Source organism: Podarcis tiliguerta (assembly GCF_965153285.1).
Source record: "Podarcis tiliguerta genome assembly, chromosome: 5".
Lineage (NCBI taxonomy): Eukaryota > Metazoa > Chordata > Lepidosauria > Squamata > Lacertidae > Podarcis > Podarcis tiliguerta.
In genome coordinates, this window is record NC_139538.1 from 97601743 (window position 1) to 97619760 (window position 18018).

General features: G+C 43.3%; 1 long non-coding RNA gene across 1 annotated transcript; it reads right to left on the reverse strand.

Moving 5' to 3' along the window:
* Positions 1 to 3565: 3565 nt before the first annotated feature.
* LOC310677769 lies at positions 3566 to 14637 on the reverse strand. The gene is made up of 3 exons (XR_014511430.1): positions 14480 to 14637; positions 5717 to 5875; positions 3566 to 3717 (listed from the first exon to the last, which is right to left on the reverse strand). It is a non-coding gene; the product is annotated as an uncharacterized lncRNA (long non-coding RNA).
* Between the last annotated feature and the right edge of the window lie 3381 nt (positions 14638 to 18018).

The following is an 18018-nucleotide window of genomic DNA, read 5'->3' on the forward strand; positions in this document are numbered from 1 at the left end:
TTTTGTCACCCCCCTCAAGGATGACACCTGGGGGGGGGCGCACCCCCGCACCCCCTTCCTACGTCCCTGCCTCAGGCACCTTGTGCTTTCCTGTCTCAAAACCAACCTTCAGGGCTCAACCAAGGCTTGGAACAGCCCCCATGTCTCACGCCACTGGCCCTCCTCACGGATCTTCCCTGAGCCCCAAGGAACAAGGAAGACAGGAAGGAAGTGGGACATTCAGGGAAGTCTGCTGAGAGAAAAAGAAACCACGAGCTGAGCCCGAGATGCAGCCAGGTGCGTTCCAGCTGGCCAACTGGAAAACTCCCTGCCCAGCCGAGGCGAGAAATGGAAGGGGACCTGAAGAGGACCCACCACCGCCAGCCATGAACACAGGGGTGGCTGGGGCGCCAAAAAGGAGGCCACTGAGGGGTGAAAAGGACATTGAGGGACAGTTTTACTTTTTATTTATTACTGTTACTATTATTATTATTTTATATTCTTCTGGCCCTCCCCTCCCCCCCTTTTCTTTTTGGGTGTGTGTAACTTTGGGGTTTTCTCTCCCCCTCCCCCTCATCAATTATACATTTAACTGGAAAGTAAGCTTGAAGAAGTTGAGCCTATTTTAATTCTGCGCCCTACCTACTGCCAAGTTGTGCCGGTCTGCTCCAAGGAGAGCAAGAAGGTCTTTCTCTTCATTTCACCCGCCTCCTTTCCCTTTCCTTTCCCTTCTACTTCAAGAATGTTTTCAACAATGAGACCAGGGGCCAACTTTGGTAAAATTGCAAGGCTCTCTCTTGCGTTTCATTCTCTACATGCTCTCTAGTGCAGTACATCATAGTTTTGCACCTCCTTGGCTTGACACTCTGTAAGGGGTGCCCACACCAGCCTAAAATCAGCGCTGACGAGACTCTCTGAGAAAATTCATCTGTAGCTTTTTTCACTTTTGGATACTGTACTACATTTCAGCTTATGAATATTCAGGGGAGCTATATGAGAGACAGAGACAGAGAGAGATGCCCTAAAACATTCTAACATTTAGTCCTCCTGACTGAGGTGGTTGAACTATGACTGGAATATATCAGTTCAGATCCTGGAATGCTTGTCTATATGGGGACAAAAACAAATAAATGAGCAATCTATCCACATAGAACTTTAGATGGCAAAGAAAAGGATTTCAGCCAATACTTTCCCCTGAGATACAATTTTTCTAAGTGGAGGGACTTTTTGCATCTAGGATTGTGTTCAGTCATGTGACCTTGACTATGCTACCACTCAGTGGATTTGTAACTGGCTGACTGACCGGACCCAAAGGGTGCTCATCAATGGTTCCTCTTCATCCTGGAGAAGAGTGACTAGTGGGGTGCCACAGGGTTCTGTCTTATTCAACATCTTTATCAACAACTTGGATGATGGACTCAAGGGCATCCTGATCAAATTTGCAGATGACACCAAACTGGGAGGGGTGGCTAACACCCCAGAGGACAGGATCACACTTCAAAACGACCTTGACAGATTGGAGAACTGGGCAAAAACAAACAAGATGAATTTTAACAGGGAGAAATGTAAAGTATTGCACTTGGGCAAAAAAAATGAGAGGCACAAATACAAGATGGGTGACACCTGGCTTGAGAGCAGTACATGTGAAAAGGATCTAGGAGTCTTGGTTGACCACAAACTTGACATGAGCCAACAGTGTGACGCGGCAGCTAAAAAAGCCAATACAATTCTGGGCTGCATCAATAGGAGTATAGCATCTAGATCAAGGGAAGTAATAGTGCCACTGTATTCTGCTCTGGTCAGACCTCACCTGGAGTACTGTGTCCAGTTCTGGGCACCACAGTTCAAGAAGGACACTGACAAACTGGAACGTGTCCAGAGGAGGGCAATCAAAATGGTCAAAGGCCTGGAAACGATGCCTTATGAGGAACGGCTAAGGGAGCTGGGCATGTTTAGCCTGGAGAAGAGGAGGTTAAGGGGTGATATGATAGCCATGTTCAAATATATAAAAGGATGTCATATAGAGGAGGGAGAAAGGTTGTTTTCTGCTGCTCCAGAGAAGCGGACACGGAGCAATGGATCCAAACTACAAGAAAGAAGATTCCACTTAAACATTAGGAAGAACCTCCTGACAGTAAGAGCTGTTCGACAGTGGAATTTGCTGCCAAGGAGTGTGGTGGAGTCTCCTTCTTTGGAGGTCTTTAAGCAGAGGCTTGACAACCATATGTCAGGAGTGCTCTGATGGTGGTTCCTGCTTGGCAGGGGGTTGGACTCGATGGCCCCTGTGGTCTCTTCCAACTCTATGATTCCATGATTCTATGATTCTATGATTCTATGACCTTCACTTGGAAATGAAGTCTCACTTTATTGGCCGAGGGAGCTGGCGTACAGCTTCCGGGTCATGTGGCCACCATGACAGCCATTTCTGGCGAACCAGAGCATGGAAACGCCGTTTACCTTCCTGCTGGAGCGGTACCTATTTATCTACTTGCACTTTGATGTGCTTTTGAACTGCCAGGTTGGCAGGAGCAGGGACCGAGCAAGGGAGCTTACCCCATCGCGGGGATTCGAACTGCCGACCTTCTGATCGGCAAGTCCTAGGCTCTGTGGTTTAACCCACAGCGCCACCCGCGTCCCTAGTCTATATGAGTCACCTGTAAAATCATTTAAACATATTGTTACAAAAGTTGGGTGCTGCCCCTCTCTCAGCTGAGTACTGGCAAGCCCCCATGGGGTCCCAGGCACCCACAAAGGGTCTGTTTCCCTTTGGAGAATGGAAGACAAAGCAGAGATTGTTCATGCTGTTAAGAAATATGGTTTATTCACCCATTTACACCTGCAGTCTGCATGGAGGTCTTACGTCATGGTCATTTCAAGAGGCAGCAGTGCAGGCGTCCTTCAGCCTGCCTGCCCAAGATGGATCTCAGCTCTTCTTCCTTCTTATTCCTCCCAACAAACCTCCACCCCTGGGCAGTTGCCCTGGCAACCTTCCAAATTCCCAGTCTCTGTTTACATGTGGCTCAGCCAGGTTGTTTTGCGTAAGCTAGCCCTGGAACTGCTTGATATCACAAATAACCAATATCCTAGCATTTATTAATTTCTAGGGTTTAGGGGGTTCCCCCCCATAATCTATAACAATATATACACTTTACATTTCCCCATTGCCTAAATGGGGTAGGCAACCTAAGGCCCAGGGGCCCAATCGCCTTCTAAATCCAGCCCACAGACGGTCCGGGAATCAGCGTGTTTTTACATGAGTAGAATGTGTGCTTTTATTTAAAATGCATCTCTGGGTTATTTGTGGGGCATAGGAATTCGTTCACCCCCCCCCCCAATATAGTCCAGCCCACCACATGGTCTGAGGGACAGTGGACCGGCCCACGGCTGAAAAAGATTGCTGACCCCTGGCCTAAACAATAAAGCTGTGCTTACAAAAGGAACTCTTGCTTCTAAGTATATTTACTAAAAGAGGCAAGTCTCATTGACTTTAATGAAACTTACTTCCAAGTAAGAGTGTCCTGAATTGCCCTATTATTTTGCTCATGGGAAGAAACTTATCATGGATATATGATGCAATTCCATTCAGTTGCTTGGAAGCTTAGCTTTATTGTGAACATAACACAACACTGGGCTAGGCTGATACTCTGCACCACCACTTTATTTGGTTTACAATGGGTCAGCAGCTGGGTCAGGGAAGTTGACAGAGAGTCGGGCTCTTAAGTAAACTGCTGTATTTCACTGAAAGAAAAACAAAATTGTTTGTTGCAAAATCTTGTTAACTGTGTTTGCTTTGGCATTTAGATGCCAAAGGGCCAACAGGGTCAATATTTTTAATGGCTAAAATGAACTTTAAATGAAGAGTATAATTGAGACTCTGCTATCTGCAAGAGACCTGAAATGGTATATGAGAAATTTGGGTAAAATTTCCAGTGATACTTGACAACTCTACAGCTACATCTAATTCATTTATATACTGTATATTCATCTTAGTTTTACAATTTATAATTTACCCTATGGCCAAAGTTATCTGAGCGGCATACAAGGCACAAAAACAAAAATGCAATAAGATAACCAAATGCAACTAACCCAATATAATTATTGTGTGGTTGCACTTTGGAGTTACTTGGAATATTAGTAATACTGATTTTATTCATAAATATTTGTATGGCACATATTCAAACAATAGAATAGCAAAATCAGAATAAAATGCAGCTGACAGCCCAGCAGGCACTCTGAATTCAGTTCTTTGATCTCAGACATAATAAAAATCTTGCATGACAAACAAAATGTCATTAGCATTGGTGTGCCTTCCAGAACGCAGAAAGCAGGCAAGTCCATTGGAAGGGGGGCCATGACCGAGAAGGCCCTTCCCCCTGGTTGCTGCTAACCAAGATTGTGGCACAAGCAAGAAGGATTATTCAGATGACAGCAAGGCTGGAAGAGGACCGAGGGAGACAGGCAGACCTACAGGAAATATACTCAAATATCGAAAGTGTGGCACACTTCCTGTTGAGTGTATTCTTTCATTTTAGCTAGCAAAAGTTTCTGATGAGTCTCAAATAGAGAAAAAGAAAGTGAAGCCACTTCATGTATATCTAGGACTTGTCTAAACTGAAGTGGGATCTCTCCAAAGTGGCTCAAACTGAATTGGGGGCCTCCAAAGTGCTTCAGATGTTTAAAATTCCCATAGAATTTGAAACATTTCTTCCCAAACTTGATAAGAAAAATGCCACAGTGACAGGTAGGGGTGGGGAAGACAGATTTGGTTTCTAATAAGAGGGATCCAGGGCTCAGTCGCTGTGCTTTGTAGAAGGGAAATTGAAGCCATGTACCACCTTGTTCTTACGTATTTGCTAGTTCTGTTAGTGGTGCTTGCTGGGAAAATGCCAGGTGTTTAAGTCCTTCTGCCTCTCTGCCACATACCCATACCTCTGCTGCTGTCAAACGTGCCAGCTGAGCAGCAGACAAGCGTGGAGGTGGTTTCTTTCTTTTTTCATTCATCATAACTCCCTAGTCCCCACCCCATCCTTCTGAAAAGTTACTTCACTAGGGGCTCCTCTATAATGTATGCCATTTTCATAATAAAACTGTTGCCCACAAAACCACAGGGGGAAAGCAAAACACACTGAGTTCTCATTTCCCACAACACCCCTCCCCCTTTAAAAGTCCCCAGCACAAAAACTCTTAACCAGGGTTTTTGTTCAGCTGGAGCTCACCAGAACTCAGTTCTGGCACCACTGTTTGGGGTGAGTTCCAGCACCACTTCTTTTAGAAAAATAGCACTGCTCTTGATCTATTTGCCTGTAGCTTGTCAGGTTTATTACCTGGAGACACTTCTCTCATGTATGCTATTTTCATGCAAACTGCTCACAAAATTTATGTGAAATGATATCTAACCACTGTAAACTTCGGATGGTTCCGTTTTGCTTGGCAGGTAGGTATGAAGATAAAATGTAAACAAAATAGCAACAACAACTATGTGATGAAGCTTTATTTGGGGCTGTTCCATGTTTGATTCTACCCCAGGTAAAGAATTACAGAAACAATCCTTGAACTTAGAAAACTAGTACATCATGAAGAAATATTCTAGCCATTTCTCCCCACTCAACTCAATTTTTTAATGAAGAACTCTTCTCAAATGTTGGCTATCCACTACATTTAACATCTACTACTCCCCATGTTTAGAGGGGAGGGGAGAAAGGAATACATGCAACCAGAGAAAAAGCAGTGTGCATACCTGTGGGAGACCTGTCAGGAGGAGTTGTAAGATACAAGCTTGTGTGGTCCCCTTGGCTGAGGCATATTTGCTACTTGTGAGGTCTGGGTTGCAGTCCAGCCTGGGCGACAGAACTTTGTGGGAGGCCTGAAGCAAGCTGCCATCCATTAACTACTGCATCTGTAAAATATAACAATTTGCACCTATCAGAGTTGGGAAACTTAAAGGAGGCTGCCACACAAGAGAGCTGCATCAACTACTGTAAGTGGATGGGCAAGAAGAACTACAGCAGAAGCATCTCTCTTGATATCTGAAATGAAAAAGAGGAACAGAAGTCTTAGCTGCTGATGCTCTGAGTCCAGAGTCTCCCGCTGCATCCATGGATAATGCTGTTTGAATAATAATAATTTAATAATAATAATTTATTATTTATACCCCGCCCATCTGGCTGGGCTTCCCCAGCCACTCTGGGCAACTTCCAACAAAATATTAAAATACAGTAATCCAACAAACATTAACAGCTTCCCTAAACAGGGCTGCCTTCAGATGTCTTCTAAAAGTCTGGTAGTTGAAGGTGCACAGTGCAGTGTGGCTTTAAATGAAACGATGGATGAAACATCAGGGCTTAGATGGAAACATTTTAAAAGTTGGCCATTCTGGAAATAGACATAAAGGTAAAGGGACCCCTGACCATTATAGGTCCAGTCGCGGCCGACTCTGGGGTTGCAGCGCTCATCTCTTGAGGGTGGCCAGCATGACTAAGCTGCTTCTGGCGAACCAGAGCAGCGCACGGAAATGCCGTTTACCTTCCCACTGGAGCAGTACCTATTTATCTACTTGCACTTGGACGTGCTTTCGAACTGCTAGGTTGGCAGGAGCTGGGACCAAGCAACGGGAGCTCACTACGTGGCCGGGATTCGAACCAACGACCTTCTGATCGGCAAGTCCTAGGTTTAACCCACAGCACTACCCGCATGGTACTGACCAAATGCCAATATTCCACCAGTTTGCAGAGCTGTTTCGGCTCTTCCACAAGTATCACCTAACAGCAGTCATTTCATCAAGCTGTCTGCACTGTTTCCGCCCCACCTGGTCAATATAACTTTAAGAACTGGGGCATGAGCGTGTTCCTTTCCTTTCCTTTCCCCTCCCCATTCCCATTCCCTTTTATGTCAACTATTTTAGATTGTTTTTTATTTATCTGCTCTGGAAGCTTTTTTTTTTTTTTTGGCTAAAGGTTGGAATAAAACACTTTATAACTAAATAAGCTAATGCACTGTGCATCTATCTGGCCAAGTCTTCACCTGCTGCTTTTAGAAAAGTCACCAATAAAAAGAAGATATTTTTAGAACTGTCACCAGGGGTAGGTGAAAAATAGAAATAAGTGATGCAGAAAGAGTATTGAGTCCAGTAATATTTTTACAGGGCAGCACTGGGAAAAATATACACAATGGCTCTTTTCAACTAATTTTACTCAGCGTAGACCCCTGAAAATAATAACCAAATAAATAACTCTGCCTGTGCCTAGAAATTGTGTTGGGGGGGTATCTGTTATTACTATTATTATTATTTTATTTTAATGTATTGTGTGTTTAAAGCCATGATAAATTATGTTGCTAATGTTGCACACCTCCCAGGGATCTTGGGTGTAGGGCACTGAATTACGACTCTTTCTCCTCTCTTCTTTACTATATCCCACCTTCCAGGGTTGTGTGCTGGTGTTGAAATACAGATTTTGCAGCTGGAGTCCTGCAGGCCAAAACTGGGATCTAGGAGGTTTGAGTGCAACCTTCTGTTTAGTTATGCAAGCGCACCATACATTTAAAGCACCAATGCCATCCTCCACCAAGAATCATGGGAAAAGAAGACTGCAGAAGCGTCTCAGGGGCTTTGGTCTCACTCTTATCCCTCATGATAGCCAGGGCAGTTTGGTGCAGTGGCTACAGTTCTAATTCAAAACTCTTCTCAGACATTAACTTCACCAGGGGAGTCTGCAAAAGGCAGACAGTGGCAATTCTTAAGATGTCTTAGCAGAGAGGAGCTACATTTTGCTTTGTAACAGGTACAGGATCTCAAGAATTAGAAGGGACTCAGGACATCATCCAAACTCACCTCCCCCCAAATCTCATAACAATACACTACAGTTTAGATTGAAATTGTATATATAGTAACAGAAAATTAAAATGGGACCTATTCAACATTCCATAGTAAGGGGATGTTACAATGTGGAAAGATATGGAAAAACATGGGTGTTCTTTTTTAAAGCAACAAACCTGAAAGCAGGTGTACCGTGACACCCAACCAAGATGGCACAAAGAGACCTGAAAGATGTTAAGATGTGTAGTCTCCTCTACTGCATGACAGAAGATAGTAATATTTCTTTTGAAATATGTACTGTACGTATCATTGATGAGAAAACATTGCAAGGAGTTGTTTTGATTGTGTAAAAATGTGCAACAGTTTCTCCATCTGTGTGTATTTACCACAGGTGGCGTAATGGTTAGAGCGTTGGGCTACAATCTGGGAGAGCAGGGTTCGAATCTCCACTCAGCCATGAAGCTCCCTGGGTGGCCCTGGAGTCAGTTGCCACTTCTTAGCTCAAGCTCCTTCGCAGGTTGTTGTGAGGATGAAATGGGAAGGAGGAGGAGAACCAGGTACACAACCTTGAGATCCTTGGAAGAGAAAGGTGGTATATAAATGTAAAAATAAATAAAAGATAAAATACAGCAAAAAAGAGAGCATAAAAATCTTTTTGGAATTAGACATGTTACAGTACATTAAGTGTGTAGTGTTGTCAATGTTTTGTTTTGTTTTTTGAAATTGATATGGGGAGGTGATTTTACAGCAAGATTAAAGTGTTTGGGGAAGGGAAGTTTAATCTCACTCTTGGAATGATACAGACAGCCCTGAGATGGGTGACTTGTGAATGTCAGGCAGCCCTAGCCAGAACTGAGAGAACTCCTGCCCTGTTGTGCCTTGAGCCCTTGCCACGCAGTCTCTCTAATTTTAAGAAGTGGCACTCACACACCATTCACATGTGCCAAGCTTGGTGGGAGAGGGAGGGGAGTTGGAGAGCAAGTGAACAAGTGCTGGGGGGAAGCCAGGTTGCTGGTGCTTTCTTGCGGAGGCAATGGCCATGTCCACCAATTTTGTGGGGGCCTGGCCCCCCTCAAACATGTTATTGGGCCCCTCGGAGTTGGCATCTATGCTCTGGGCATAGTGACCAGCCACATTAACCAAAGGTTCTGTGCTAAGTCCAGCTCTCCCTGGAGAGCAGGTTCCAGAAGGTGATGCTGGGGGTCTACTGTTTAGGTAGCTCCTGAATTTTGGGTCTGTGCTATCTCATAGGTATCTGTTTTATTCCACATGTCCTTCAGCAGATATGAAACTACTGCAATAGGACTTTGGGGGATTTGGAGTGCGTCATCAATCCTTCCTCCAGATAAGACAGAGGCTGTTTGGTCAGCAGGAAACCTCTCCTGGAAGTGGTTTGTTGTGCATCACCCCCTGAAGGAGCAGGTCTGCAGTCTGGGAGTGCATCCGAACCAGCTTTGCTCCTGGAGGGGCAGATTGTGGCTGTGGACAGGAGAGTAGTTCTATATCACACCCTTTTGTCACACCCAGGTCAGGCACCTGCGATGCCCTGTACCTGGGGTAGTTCTTAGGGAGTGCTCAGCTCATGTGGAATGAGGCTACCACCTTAGTTTGAGGAGCTTGTTATTCAGAGCATATCAGCCCAGTATGTTCTGTTCTTCCCAGGCTTCGGGTTTGTTTCGAATCCCAATCATGATGCTGGTTCCCTCAGGTCCTAAACAGCTTGCTTGGGTTTAGGGGACTGTATTTGAAAGACTGGTTACTTTCATAATATTTCTTGCCCAGTGAAATATTTGGAAGTTGATTTTGCTTAACACACACATACCCCACCCACGTAAGGTGAGGGCGTGAATATACAGAGAAGCTGACACGTTTATCAGAGTTCCTTATATATTTTGGCACTGTTTTGAGGCTTGCCCCCCTTTTTGCATGGTGTTTTGTGCAGGGCTCCCCTCTTCTTTCTTTTATTCTTGCTTTGCCAACAACATCAAAATGAGCAGCCTGGAAAAGGCAACTGTTTTGCATAAGAAATGAAGTTATTTATAATGCAAATAAAAAAGGCATTTTATCTCCCTAAGCTAGGGTTTCCCATCCCCACAACATGCCTCTGGTTGATTTTAAATAGGCTTTACTTTTACTACTAGCTCACTTCCCCCACATCATGTGGCAGAAAAACCCTTCATGGCTGCAGCCGGTGAATCTATGCATCATATGTGAGTTTCCAGGCAAATAAATTATAAGCCAGTGTTTCTCAAACAGGTTCACTCCCCAACTGTTGGGCCCTCAACAACAGTGGGACTACAACTCCCATCATCCCTGACCACTGGTCCTGCTAGCTAGGGATTATGGAAGTTGTAATCTAACAATAGTTGGGACCTGAGTTTGATAAATACTGTCTGTGATGCTGGAACCTTGGTATCAGGTCCTTCCTGCTCTCTCCATAATATGCAGGGACAGACATATGACATGAATTCCAAATTGTTGGATACCTCTGGGAGGGTGGGGAGGCTTGAAAATGGCACATCACACATGTGATATGGGAAGAAGCAGCGGACCTTACACAGGTGTTCAACTTCTGCCTTTATTCATGCTCTACAATTGCAGGTGCCCTCTTACAAATGCAGGGAATGAAGTGGCTCCTTTCCCTCTACCACTGAATCCTCACTGAAGTGTCTGGACTCTGTCATCAGTGCTGTGCTGCTACAGAATGCAGAAGGGGGGTCATAGGATGGCACACTCATCCAAACAAACAAGATCCTTCCGTTTACAAAACTGACCTAATGCCTTGCATCTAGTTTACAGTGCGAAGGGCACTTTTGGTATAGAGGAGTATTGAACTATGTGCAGTCTGATGAGCTGCAAGCCAGACATGGATTTATCACCTTTGTGAGAATTGGGGCAATAGAATTACAGGGAAAGCTGATGGATGGCCCATCATGGGGGGGGGGGGATGCTAACATCAGCTTTGCAGAATGGTGGCTATTACGTGCTTGGAGTCATACCCAAAAACTGCAGGACATTCTGTGCAGCCACCACATCAATATTTCCCATATATAACTAGAACAGCAGTGAAGAAAGCTGTATACTTGCTGCTGAAGCCCACAAAACCTGTGGCTTTGAAAACTGGGATGGGAATAAGTTCTGCCATTTATAGAGGAAAAACAGTGATTCATTATCTCCACGGGTGCTTGGAGAGGTGGGGGAAGGGAGGAAACTTTAAAAACATCTACATGTTCTCTCTCCAGATCAATGGACCTGTATTCAGCAAGTGGCCCAGAGATAACCCTCAGTCGCTGCAAATCCTCACATCAACAAGGGCTCTCATAGATGAGTGGGGTGGGGGTGGAGGAGGCTGAGATGCTGTAGGATGGAGACAGTAATTCAGCTTTACAATGCCCCCTCCCCCATCTGTGCAAATCAGAAACACACAACAGAAGATGAGTTTGCGTGGGTTTCCAAATTCACGTCCCTTTCCTCTTCTGTTTATTAGGGCTAACGTTCTCACATGTCCTTTCCCCTGGCTCAAGGCTGAGCTAGAAGTTACCTTGTACTGTGTGTGTGTGTGTGTGTGTGTGTGTGTGTGTGAGAGAGAGAGAGAGAGAGAGAGAGAGAGAGAGAGAGGTGAGGACCAGCAAGCAGGCAGGACCACCCTTGTTGCACCCAGCAATTCCTTCCTGATAATCTTCTATATTTCAGAAAAACAAAAATGAGCCCCAATTTCTTTCAACACAGTTAAAAGGGGTGGGATAAAAGGGCTGAGGGAAAGAGAGAATGAGGAAACTTTGTCCTTGGTGTCCTAAATGCATTTCCTTTAACAAGAAGTTATATTATGAAAAATGACAGTAAGAAGGACAAACTGCATTAAAAATTAGAGGAGGTGGATTAGTGGCTGTTGCAGTTATGAATGAATGAATAACTTATTACAGCTACAGACCAATGGAGCAGAAGCATGTAATATACTTATAATTTTCATAGTGTTTTAGATCTTAAAACAGTCCACATACATGATATCAGCCATAAAAAAACATTTTTAAAAATGTTCTAGCCTAATTCAAGTATAAATATAAATGTAGTTCTGACTCGTCTCCTATTATGATGATGTTATGATGATCAAGAAATTAAGAGCAAGAATATTTAGAAGACATGCAAGCACAGGAGGAGAACTATCTTGTAGTACTATATGGTAACACAGGGGCAGAACCTTTGGAGAACTTACATCTTCCTATTCTCAGGAATGAGACACATTGAGTTCAGGTGGACTTACTCCCAGGTAAGTGTGTAGAGGATTGCAGCCATAGTTATCCTGCGGGTCAGTATTTTCCGATATTTCAAGTTGTACAAATACTTAAGAAAGCAAGGTTCACTGAGAGATAAAACAGATTTTGAACTACTCAAACTCCAGAACTATCTGGAGATGGTGTTTTCAGTTTTGCCTTGGGGAGCCAGTCATGGATCCTCAGTCAGACAGGGCAAACTAGGCAGTTTCCCCCAGGCAAAGGTTAACAAATTAGACAGTAGATGGAATCCAGTATCATGGGTGTAGCCAGGATTTATATTGGGGGGTGGTGGACACCCACCTGTCATCATCCTCTGTCTGACTCTGTCTAGCAGATTTGGAATGAAATGTCTCAACAACAGTTGTATTAAATTACTTTCTTTTGACCCCATGTGCTCAGAAATATCTGTCAAAATTTTCAGTCATTTGAAAACTATGAAGTTAAATTAAAAAAATTAAAATCAGGGAATACCTTTCATGCGGTTAACAAGTATATTTTGCAAAATTACAAAGAACATGCCTTTTTCATCTTACAGTATTTTAAAAAAATCTAAACTAAAACAAGTTTTCTTGGATTTGCTGAAAACCTTTTCAGCACTTCCTCCTCAAATTCCTCCTTTTTTTCAGTGCAGTTTTTGTAAGCAACGCCCACTGAGATGCTCCCCTGGCCTTGTCGACCTTAGCCAGGTCTTTACTCTCCACAAGGTACTGAATGAATGCTCTATGGTACAAATTGGGCATGGCTGAGCAAAAGAGATGAGCAGAGCCTTTTTTGTGGCTGGGCAAAAGATTTCTGCCTCTTTTACTAGGTCTGCTATGTTCAGCTCTTTTAAGTGCTCTTTGCTGAGTTTCTTCTTCTACCTAGTGAACCATAGTTCAGCTTCGGAGCTTAAGACTTGCAACTTATAAAAACTCAAGAACTGTTTGGCTTTCATCTTGAAGTCTTGAATGGTCACCTCCAACATTATATGGGGTGCGGAGCCAAAAGTGAAAAAGCAGGTGAATGCTCTTCTGAGAAATGTTGCTCCAACAAAGACACTGAATAAGGACTATAAATAGCCTGTGGGAAACTTCCAATTATTTCTTGACAGGTGGTGCAGGTGCCTATTCTCAGGAGAAAATGCTGGAAACTATGAGAAGCTTCCAGAACCAAGCTACCTGCAACACGATTGGTGAATTCATGGAAGCCACGACTATTCTTCAGTCAGGTTGCTATTTATGTCACTAGAATGACACACTTATTAAATGTTAAAATAACTACCACCAGTGCTTTTTTCCAGGGCACCTCTTTTTGTTGTTGTTAAAAAGTGTGTTATTTAACTTCATGGTGAGTACTGGCACCTATTTTTATAGAAAAAAAGCACTGACTACCACCAGCACAACCAATGTCTAAACCTGAAGCCGCTTTTGAGGTTGAGGCAAAGGCCAAGCAGCTCTCCTGCCCCCGCTCCTCATTTGGCCCTGACGTAGGATAGTGGAAGCATTTTGGGAGCTGCACGGACAATATTGACCTGCCTCCCTCTACTTTGCAGCCCCAAGCAATATCAAAACTACATGAGGAACAGTGAGGCAGATGATCAATCTGCCAGAAGTTTCTTAAAAGAACACTGGAACACAACTGCAACTTCTTGGGCTATTTTTTCTTATCAAAACCACCCCTTTTCCTGTTGCTTTCCCACCTGCAGAAGGAAAGATGATGGCTCTCTCCCACTCTTCTCCCCCACTCTGTGGGAGGGAATGTGTTAAGCACACACACACACAAACACAGGTTTCAAAACCTCCTCAGCTGCATTTCAGTAAAAAAAATAAAAAAGGTGTGTCCCAGTGCCCCTTCTAGTTTGTCCCCAATTCAAATGGGACACCAGCTTACAAACCGAGAAAGTTCCTGGCCTTAGCTGATCCTAGCAGAGTCATATAACCTGATCAGTTTTCTGACACTAAAACCAGTTTCTCACACTGAGGGTGTGTACCCAGAACAGATTGTACAATGGGTAACCAATGAGGAGGCCACAACCAGAGACCTGATTTTTATTATGTGGAGTTTCTGGGAAGTCTTTGGTTGCACATCTATACTTTGGCCAAGTCTGTTGGTTTAGCATCTTCCAGAGTGATTGAACAACAGCAAAAGTCACTTAGCGAGCCCATGGAATCACCTACTTGAGAAATATATTGAGTGAATAAGAGTGCTTCACTTATAAAGAATGATGGAAGTGATGAGTGGATGCAACTCAGTTTGGAATATACCTGCAGAAGGCTTTGTGGTTGGACAGGTCAGAGCATCTCCAGAAGTTCAGCTGTTTCAATAGCTTTACTCCTGAGCAATGTTGTTAGTTCAGAGGGTCAGTACATAAACCTGTAGATGATGATTTCCAGTACAGTGGTGGCATCATATGTGCCAGTTTGCAGCGTCTTACCTTGGATGACATGCTTCACCAACTCTTTCTCTCAGGCCCGGAGGGCTTTGCTTGCTCTTCAACATTCCACCAGTTCTGGTGTGCTTTCAGCTGCTCTAGGCTCTAACTCTGCTCAGCTTGTGTAGCTCAAGCGTGTTAGCTTTTAGCAGAAGAGAACACACACTCTCTCTCACACACACTACTTGCATTCAAGGAAATTCGTGAGGCTGGGGTGCAATTTAGGTTAAGCAGCATGTAATTACATCGTTTGGCACTTGGAGTGTGGCCAGGACACTAGAGGCAAACACCTGTACTCTTGCGAAACCTAGCATGGGAAAATAAGCAGCTAATGAAGAGAAATCCAAGTCCTCACCCTTTTTTTCACATTCAGGTTCCAGGCATGTAAAATGACCTGTTATGCTAGATCTGCAACTACAAACTGAATTTTCCTAAATTCTGTAATTTTGAACTGTGACAGGTGAGAGGGGAGATGGGTGGCATATAGCAGGTTGATGGAGTTGATAATGTTGCAGATCCAGAGTCCAGTGTCTCTGGCAGTCGAACTGCTCCAAGAACCCAAGCAGGAGGTATTTGCCTGGCAGCCCTTTGTGGTTTTGGTATTTCGAGATTAGCTATGTATGGCATTTGGGAAGTCAAGTATCTTCTAGTTTCACTAATTAAAATTTTGGGGGACCTGGCTAGGTCTACCTGTCGTTCTAGATCTACCACACACTGTTTAATGTTTTTTGCTTGTTCGTGCCCCATGTTGAGTAGGATCTGTGGATTGAGTCCTATAGTTGTTATTATATTTTCCACTGCTCGTTTCCATGTGGACTGAAATTTATCTAATAGTCAGGAAAGCAATGCCACTCAGAAGGAAGGCTAGTCTCAGCCAGTAATTAAGAGTGCAAGCCACACTCTGGCCTTGATTCTTATGAATCCAGTTTCGAGGCACATGGTGGCATTGGATACATATTTAGGTACTTGTAGAACAGATCTTAGGAATTTAGATTGCACCAATTCTAACAGAGCGCAGTTGGCGAAGGGGCCTAATTGGGCACCGTATAACAATTGTGCAATCGATTTAACCTCAAACAGTTTGAGGCCTGCCGGTATGCAGAGTCCCTCTTTGGACCTAAGGTACCTAAGGAGGGCGTTAGCGCTTCTCTGAGCATTCCCTGCAACATACCGTATTTTTCGCTCCATGACCATAAGACACACCTAGTTTTTAGAGAAGGAAAGGGAGGAAGCCCCATTTTGGGGGGGATCAGCTCAGAGTTGTGCAGCTTCTTTTGCAAAGCCTTGTTTTGGGGGGTCGTCGCCATGGGTTTTTCTGCTTCCCGATCAGTGAAGGCTATACCCAGGTATTTAAAACAGGTGACCTGCTCGATCTTATGCCTGTCCGTGTAGCATACCCATATTTTTTTTTAAATAATATTTATTAGAAGTTTAATAGTTACAGAAAAAAGGGGGGAACAATAGAAAATGTAACAAACAATACATCAAAAATAAAAAGAAAAACAAAAGAAAACAATACATCAAAATAACAGGAAAAACAAAAACATTTAAAAACACATCCAATATTTCCGTATCTTTACCTTTCATTTACTTGTTTCCTCGACCTCCTCACACCTCCCTTTTTTGTATTCTAGTTCAGTTAGCTATTTCAGCAAATCCTTTCCATCTTTCTCAATTTTTTTGTTCTATAATTTATCTTAACACAATCTAACTTTAAATTTTCCACTTTGGCCCATTAACAATCAGTTTCTGCTTAATTCTTTATAACATTTCTGCTAAAACCATATAACTTCATTCCAGCATTCTTCTAACATTCATTAATTTTGCAGTATTTCTGTAAATATACTTTAAAGTCTAAATTATTTTTTATAGCCTCTACTGGTATTAAATCTGCCCCTGGGGCTTTCCCCTGTTTCAGTTGGGCTACCAGACTCTCAATCTCTGACGTTGTTACTGGGGCCCAATTTGGGAGATCCACAGTACTTTCAGGGCTTTGGCTTCTCCCCACTGCTCTGTCCTTATAAAGTCCTCTGGCGCTATATAGGGTTCTTCCGTTAGTGATTGTTTGGTTGGGAAAGCTTTATAACATTCCAGAAGAGGGCTGAGTTATTGGATTTAGCTGCCTGAATAACCTTTGTCCATTTATTTCTTACTGCTTCCTCCCCCCCCCCCCCGAGCCAGCACCTGTTTATAGTGCCTTTTGTTGTGGAGGAGGGCTAATGCAACTGAATGAGTTGCAGTTGAAGCAAATGCTGGGTAGGAGTTGCTAAGGTTTTTTTTTGCAGTGATGCCGTCCTCGTCAAACCATGCTTTGGAGTGGTGCTGATGGTGTCTCTCTGGCAGCTTCTATTTACAATGAAGCAACAGAATATCTTATTTTGTCAGAAATGTTGGGAGAAAGTTATGGATTTGCAGGCAAACCACACAATCAGCAGAACTGCAGTTTTTGAGGGACTGTGCCATGTCATAATACAGTTGGGGGAATTCCTATACTTGCAATATTAGTATGGTGAGGAGAAAGCTAGTGGAGAACTTTTTCTCTGAGGCTAAACTAAACATTAGGCACAGTTCTGAGATGCTTTATTCTTCTGGATTTTTTAAAAAACAGAAGCAGCCTGGGGCAGGCAAGCACTTGTGGGTAGTGCGGGGAAGAGGCTTCTTAATCTCTTTCTATCTAGCCTTTTTAAATTTTGAAACCACTCTCAAACTACAGAAGAGGGAAGCTGCAAGGTCACTGTAGCTTTACTCTAGCAATTAAAATGGTGTGTGTGGGGGGGGTATGGTTTTAAGTTGAAAAATGACAGAAGATAAAGAGCTAAGCACCTTGTTCTAACTACATTTCTTCTGGTCCAAAGTCTGTTTTTATTTATTTTTTTACAGAGCTGGAAAGAATAACTGATTTGGGGAACTGCAAATTTCAAAGGATATCTGCATCCCAATTTGCATATTGTTTTGGAAAATGTGAATTAGATAGGCTTGCCTTTAAATATGAACCGAATTGAATTTCTCCTTCGTTCCTTGTTGGCGCTGGCCCATGACAGGGGCTTCTCAGTCCCCTGTTAGTGCAACACCATTCCTGGTGTGGTGGGTCTGTCTTCTTCAGTGTTGACCATCAGGTAAAATGTGAAAACCTTCCTGCTTCTCCAGGCTCAAAGACAACAAGTCATGGAACATCGAAATTAGTAACTGTGAGGGTTTGCAACTGCTTTTTAATGTATTCAGGTGCTCTAAATGTTTTAGATAGCTTTTAAATTGCTTAGAAATGCTTTCAATTTGTTTATGTTTTTAATTTTAAATTGTATTGTGTTAACTTTTGATATTTGCTGTCCTGGACCACTTTGGCAGTGGTTGAGATAGAAATTTGAAATAAATAAATTTGATGAAATTAGGATGAGGTAATATAAAAATAGACTTAAAAGGGCCAGGAGATTATGGCAAGTTATATATGAGTTATTTGAGGATGCAGTGGCCCTCCAAGGAAATGGTTTTGTCCACAGAAACTGAGAAATCTGAACAAGAAGATAGTCTTCTTTAAGGCAAGT